The 7451-nt window shown below is 38.1% G+C and overlaps 1 non-coding gene across 1 annotated transcript; it reads right to left on the bottom strand.

Moving 5' to 3' along the window:
* Positions 1–261: 261 nt before the first annotated feature.
* Positions 262–368, bottom strand: LOC122744753. Its single transcript, XR_006355101.1, has one exon. It is a non-coding gene; the product is annotated as a U6 spliceosomal RNA (small nuclear RNA).
* Between the last annotated feature and the right edge of the window lie 7083 nt (positions 369–7451).

Genomic DNA, 7451 nt, shown 5'->3' with positions numbered 1-7451 from the left:
TCCATGGCATTACTCTCTCTTGGTTCTCTCTCCACTTAAATAACCTCAACCTTAGTTCAGGCCTTCAATCACTTCTCACTTGGACTATGGCAGTAGCCTCTTTAAAAAAATAAGTTGTTATTAATGTCTTATCCTCTTACATTGTCATAGTTATTCCCAGTATTTCCCACAACCACCTCCCACCAGAAGCCATCTCATATAACGAGTAATATTTTTTCAAAAGGAAAAAAAGTCAGCACGACTGATTAATACATTTTTTTTTAAAATATGGAACGCTTCACGAATTTGCGTGTCATCCTTGCGCAGGGGCCATGCTAATCTTCTCTGTATCGTTCCAATTTTAGTATATGTGCTGCCGAAGCAAGCACTGATTAATACATTTTTAAAAGTCCAAAAATAGGTGCAATGTGTCACACCTCCAGCCTCCACTACGGAGTGGATTGGAAATGTCCTCTCATATCTCTTCATTTGAGTCCCATTTGATCTTTATGATCTTGTTACATTTACCTTTCATTTTTTAGTGTGTGGTTGTTCTTTTCATTTACATTGTTACAGTTACATTGTATATCGTTGACTCCATTCTGCATCAGTTCATATGGGTCTTTCCATGGTTCTCTGCATTCATCACAAGTTTTGTTTCTCATAGTTTAGTAGTATTCCATTACAGTCATGTACCATAATTTACTTAGCCAATCTACTCCATCCTCCAGTCCTCTGATCAAAGGAGAGAGGAGTCTGAGGAAAGTAGTGTCAGTCAAAGCCTGAGTTAGCATAGTGGTGATGAGGTTAGAGGTGATAAATTTAACCTGAGAGAAACATCTTATTTCTTGGAGTTGAAACCAAGTAGAGCAGCAGATAGAGAATAGAGAGACTACTTTCTATTCTTCCCCAAAATTTTTATCAAATAGGTAGTTTTCCCTACATATAAACCTAACTCTCATAACTTTAAATGTGAATGGATGGAAAAATAAAAATAAAAGAGAAAAGAGTGACAGACATATACAAAATTAAACTAAAGGGATAGAAGCTTACATGTTTCCTTTGTGAATCTGGATTTGTTTTTTTTTTTAAATAATAAACATTTTTACTTATAGTTTTGAATCCCAAATGTTATCCCTCCTTCCCTCCCCCCCTCCCTTCCTCCCTCCATGAGGCTATTGTGATAAAATAATGGGATTTAGCAGACACTCAAAGGCCCACCTGGAGATTAATCTAAACTGATTGAATTAAGTGACAGTGATTGACACCTTCAAGTCCAGTGAACAATGGATTTGGATGATGCCTACCAATCAGCTTGAAGCAGTGTGTAAGGACCGCCTCTGCTCTGGACCTATAAAAAGCTTCCACACTCAGTTTGAAAAGAGTTCGTGGTTGAAGCAGGCTCCTGGTGGAGGACTTGAGGAAGAACCCTACCAGGCTGGAAATCCAGGCTAGATAGGCCTTTTCTTAACTTTCTGAACTCCACATGAATACCTGTATGCTTTAATAAATGCTTAATGCCCAAAGACTGGTGCTAAAGTTTCTAATTTAAGGCGACCACACATTTAGATTTTAAATCTCACACTATAAGTAATCAGATATGGGTTATACACATGCAATTATGTAAAACATTACCATATTAGTCACTTTGTACAACTCTTAGCCACCACAAAAAGAGCTGCTATAAATATTTTTGTACAAATAGGTCTTTTTTTTCTTTGGGGGGATGTGAACTTGGATTTGGAGCATATAAATTTATTATTGATTTATTGTCTATGGTTACTTTCAGCATGCTATATTTTCCTTGTTTAACCCTTTTTATTTTCTGGATATTTTGTTTTTGCTTTGTCAGATAGCATTGCAACTTTCACTTTTTTGGATTCACTTGATACATAGTATATATTTTCCCTATCTGTTTGGTTTAATTTTGTGTATGTCTTTGTTTTTCAGATGTGTTTCTTTTAACCACCAGATTGTAAAGTTCTTTTTTCTATCCAATCCATAACTCTTTCCCATTTTATGGATGTCTTAGGGTTTACAGGCTAGATTTATTTTTTAAGGACCATACCTTAAATCCAAATCATTCTGGCTCTCATTGATCGGCCAGTAATAGGAGCCAGCCCAAGCATCATTTGGCCTTTGTTTGGCTTTTTTTTTTTTTTAGTGAGGCAATTGGGGTTAAGTGACTTGCCTAGGGTCACACAGCTAGTAAGTGTTAAGTGTCTGAGGCCAGATTTGAACTCAGGTACTCCTGAATCCAGGGCTGGTGCTCTATCCACTGCGCCATCTAGCTGCCCCATTTGTTTGGCTTTTTGGTGGCTCAGAGTCAGTATAAATAGAAATTGTTTCTGTTTTGGCCAGGAACCCTGAGAGTCTTCTCCTCCCAAATTTATTTATTGATTTGTTTGTTTGTTTTTGACAAGGTAAAGGAGGCTATTCTTAGCCTCATTTCTTACCTAGCCCTAATCACAGAGTGGGCATTGCTTCAGTCAAACTGAAACCTGGGGGGGAGAGGGGGGAAGCTATGTGGAGCAGTGGATATAGCACTGACTCTGGAGTCAGGAAGACCTGAGTTCAAATCCGGCTTCAGACCCTTGACAATTACTAGCTGTGCGACCCTGGACAAGTCACTTAACTCCAATTGCCTCACCAAAAAGAATAAGGCCAAGGTTTCCCATTGAATCAGGGCCCTCTCCAGTCATCCTGATGTATATCTTGCCACTGGACACAGATGGCTCTGAAGAAGAGAGTGAGACTGGTGACTTTGTACAGCCCTGCTTTACGTAAATCCAATTTATGACAAATCATAACGTCACCTCCCATATGTGTGGTCCTCTTCAAGAACAAAGGACAAACAACAACTGGATGGACCAATCCATTCACATTTAAAGTTATGAGAGTTAGATTTATACTTTCCTCCATTTGTCTCTAACATTGGGTTTTTTTCCAAGTTATGATTTTTCCCCCTTTATTCTTTAGTTTAATCCTTTAGTTTAATCTTTTTTTTTTTAGGATGGCCCTTTTCCCATTTGTTACCCCTTTCCTATTGGGGTTTTATTAGCTCCTTTTTCTTTCCTGTTTGTATCTAGTTATTTAATTCTTCCCTCTTGTTTTCCCTTTCAGTCCAATAGATTCCCTTTCCCTTCAACTAGTCTTTCTCATTAGTCTTTTTTAAATGTTATTTTTTGTTCCCCCTTTCAAAGGGTTTTTCTTACTCTCTTCATTATCCATCCTCTCTTTCTATCTACTCTAGACCTCCATTCTCTGGTTCATGATCACTATAATTATCTAGTTTCTCCCTATTCTCCAACTTCATGCAATCAGAGCTTCCAACGTATCCACTCTCTGGATTGGAATTCTGAGGACCTGGGTTCAAATCTCAGCTCTGACACTCTATTGGTGACCTAAAGCAAATCACTTCACTTCAGTTTCCTCATCTGAGCTCCCCTCTAGCTTTAAATTTGTGGGCTTATGGTTGTCTGACTCAAATTATTTTGATTCAACAGCATTAATTAAAGAAGGAGGTGCTGAGAATACAAAATGAAAAAAGAAGCTGTCTTTGGTATCAGAGGTCTTTGGGGTCATTCTGCACAATGGAAACATAGCTATATAAACTCAAGGTCATTTGAGGTTGGAAAGAGAACTGAGAACTGAGAATATCAGGCAAGGAGGACTTCCCAGAGGAGGTGGCATCTCAGAGGCACCTTGAAAGAAGAGATGGGCTGTTTTTATTCCCTCTGGGTCTACTTCCTCATTTGAAAAGCCCAAGATCATATCTAAGATTCCTTCCAGCTCTGAGAGTCTGTGATTAGAAGGTACTTTTTTTTTCCTGGGAAAAAGCAAAAATCCTGCTGAGAAGCTATTTGGCTAAACCTGAATTTCCCTGGGTATGTCAATTCTTTACACAAGATTACCCTCCGGGCTCAGACTTGTTTTCCTAGGAGCCCTAGGTAAAAGGAGGGTGCAGATTGGGGTGCTACCTGAAAAAGCAATGGTAATTAGTCCTTTAGTTGTTACTTGGGAATAAATAGGAAATTGAGTTTAAAAAAAAAAATAAACCTGTTTTTCAACCTTTCAACCCATTTTGAAATGGAATCTACCTTTGGAATTCACAAATGGAGTCATGCTTTAATTGCCTGATTGATGGTTAGAGAAGAAAGTTTTGGAAATAGCCATCACTTTAGTACTAACTAGCTATGGCTGTGCTACTGTGGGCACATCACTTTAGTCTCTGGGGTTTGGTTTCCTCACCTGTAAAGTAAGGGGTGGGGGGTGGCCTACATGATCCCTTACAGATTTAAGGGTTCAAAGTTCCAGACTTCAAGGCTCCACCTGTGTCTTTTATGCCTACCCTGCTCAGGGCAAGCTAACAATGTATACCTTAGCGGGGGAAAGACTGATTAATTTATCCTGTTCTCACTATATTTTGAGAAGGGAAGTGGATTGGTAATTTTTGTTAAATAGAATTTAAGTGTTGGTCTTAAAATTTCTGAACAGCTGATATTTGTTTCAATAAACTAATTGAAATATCTTTATTTCAATAAATTTAATAAATTAAACTCTTAATCTGTGTGCTAAAATTGGTGAGGAGAAAGCCCCAGGCTTCATGTAGCTCAGTCTAAAAGGGAAAAAAACAAACAAACAGCAAAAATCCTTTATGTAGCATTTGCTCTCATTATGTGGAGGAGGTGAATTAACATGGGTATTGTGAATTTGGGGGAAACATCTCCCCAGAAAAAGCCAACTGAAACAGCTCTATGGAGTTGGGTAAATAGAGACTCCAGGGAAACTCCCCCAACACTGACAACAACCCAATCTTAAATCCACTAAATAGATTAGGAAGGTAGTATGACCCCATTTTTACAGATGAGGCTCAGCAAAGTTAAAAAATAACTCACCACTTATAGACTTCTATCAGTTCTATAAGGTAGGTTACAACCCATACATTTCTACCCATTTTGTACAACTCTCAGCCATCTCTCCCAATCAATTCATCTTAGAAGAACCAGTCAAAAAACTAGGTCCTCCGTGAGTTCTCTTGACATCTGGTAGATACCCATCAACCAATAGGGATGTCTATCAACTGTCCATCACATAGTGACTGGCCCATGGTTATTCCCAGCCTGATTTATCTGATGACATCCTTCCTATCCCTTTTGTGAAACTTCTTTTTTGGAATGTGAAGCTGTCTGTTCACAGCCACCACAGACCTCTGTCCATTGCCCTTTGGGTGATCCCAACTTCAAGTATTCAGAGACAATTTCATTTCATGTTTTTCAACCATATAATATCACCAGAAGAATGTTGTTGCTCAGTCATTTTCAGTTGTGTCCAATTCTTCATGACCCCATTTAGGGTTTTCTTGGCAAAGATACTAGAGTGGTTTGCTATTTCCTTTTCCAGCTCATTTTGCAGAGGAGAAAACTAAGGCAATTGGGGTTTAGTGACTTGCCCAGGGTCACAGAGCTGAGGCTGGATTCAAGCTCAGGAAGATAAGTCTCCCTGACTCCAGGCCCAGCACTATCCACTGTGCCACCTAACTGCCCCACCAGAAGAATATTAGTATTCAAAAGATGGGCCTTTGTTTTAGGGAGAAGATGGTGGTTATTAAAAGAATAAGGCAGGGGCAGCTAGGTAGCGCAGTGGATAGAGCACTGGCCCTGGAGTCAGGAGTACCTGAGTTCAAATCTGGCCTCAGACACTTAACACTTACTAGCTGTGTGACCCTGGGCAAGTCACTTAACCCCAATTGCCTCACTTAAAAAAAAAGAAGAAGAAGGCAGTTTTGCAGCTTATGCTCCTCTTACTTACTGTTCAATTCTGGACCCAGCTCATGGCTAATTTGCAGCATCTGTCTGAGGTACAGAGAGATTAGACAGACAGAAAGACAGACAAGTGTGTGTGTGTGTGTGTGTATACACACACACACATGCACATATGGGACAGATATATACTATCTATTATATATACAGTACATATATGTATATACACAAAATAGAAACATATACCTACACAATGATGGATAAGCATTATAGGTTGGCTACCTGTTGTCCTGTTTTATGGCTCATTTCATAAGAAAAAGAGCCAACGAAAAGGTCATCCCATAAGTTATCGTTGTTACACCCTTTGAATTAACTGGCATGATTTTGATATGTGTGTTGCTGACAATTTGTGTAATAGAATAGAATAATGAAGAAAAGTGAGCTGTCCAATCCAAACAACTCCGACCTGGCCCATTTAAGTAAGTCACATTGAAAACTGAAAAAATGGAAGGAGGGAACGACATTAACGCTGCCTATAACAATTTGATGCAGGAAATTTCACCAATATAAATCAATTGCGGCAACAAGGATATTCCCCACCCCCCCCCAAAATGCCTAGAAATTGCAAATACTTTCTCTCTTTGCATATCAGAGAGATGTGACCGACGAGGGAAAACCTGCCTTAGAATATACCCTCGTTTGGGGAAGGAGGGTGGAAGATTAGGAGCAATATTGTCTCATAAAACAATGAGAAATCTTCCAAAAAATCTTTTTAAAAAGGTTTGTGGAGAGGAAAAATTTTAAAGAAATCTTAGCAAGGGAGCTGATTAAGCAAAGCCAACTCAAAGGCATTGAAGGGTTAAATCAAAAGGACAACATACATGCAAAAAAAAATAAAGTTCCATAAAGATTTTTGCAAAATACTTTGTTTAACCATCAAAAACAGTAGAGCCCCTCCTATTTGTACTCTACCATCCCAGTCCTGGATATGATGCTTAGGGAAATAAAAATAACAATAACAATTTTAAAATTGAATAATACCACTACTACATCTATATCCCAAAGGAGATCATAAAAAAGGGGAAAGCACCCACATATACAAAAATATTTATAGCTCCTCCTTTTGTGGTGGCAAAGAATTGGAAATTGAGGGGATGCCCATCAATTGAGGAATGGCTAAACAAGTTGTGATATAAATATATATATATATGTATATATATGTATGTATATATATATATGAATGTAATGAAATATTATTGTGCTGTAAGAAACGATAAGCAGGCAGATTTCAGAAAAAAATGGAAAGACTTACATGAATCGATGCTGAGTGAAATGGGCAGAACCAAGAGAACACTGTATATAGTATCAACAGCATTGTGTGATGATCAACTGTGATAGACTTAGCACTTCTCATCAATACAATGATCTAAGACAATGATGGAAAATGCTCTCCACATCCACAAAAAGAACTATGGAGTCTGAATGAAGATCAAAGCATAACATTTTCACTTTTTTTTTTTGCTATTATTTCTTCTTTTTTGTGTTTTTTCCCTTTGTTCTGATTCTTCTCTCACAACATGACTAATGTGAGAAAATATGTTTAACATGATCGTAATGTATAACCTATTGCTTGCTGGCTTTGGGAGGAGAAAAAGTTGGAACTCAAAATCTTACAAAAATGAATGTCAAAAAGTATCTTTACATGTAAGT

Source organism: Dromiciops gliroides, chromosome 2 (genome assembly GCF_019393635.1).
Source record: "Dromiciops gliroides isolate mDroGli1 chromosome 2, mDroGli1.pri, whole genome shotgun sequence".
Taxonomy (NCBI): domain Eukaryota; kingdom Metazoa; phylum Chordata; class Mammalia; order Microbiotheria; family Microbiotheriidae; genus Dromiciops; species Dromiciops gliroides.
The sequence above is the reverse complement of the archived record's forward strand: the minus strand, read 5'-3'. Positions and strand labels throughout refer to the sequence as shown.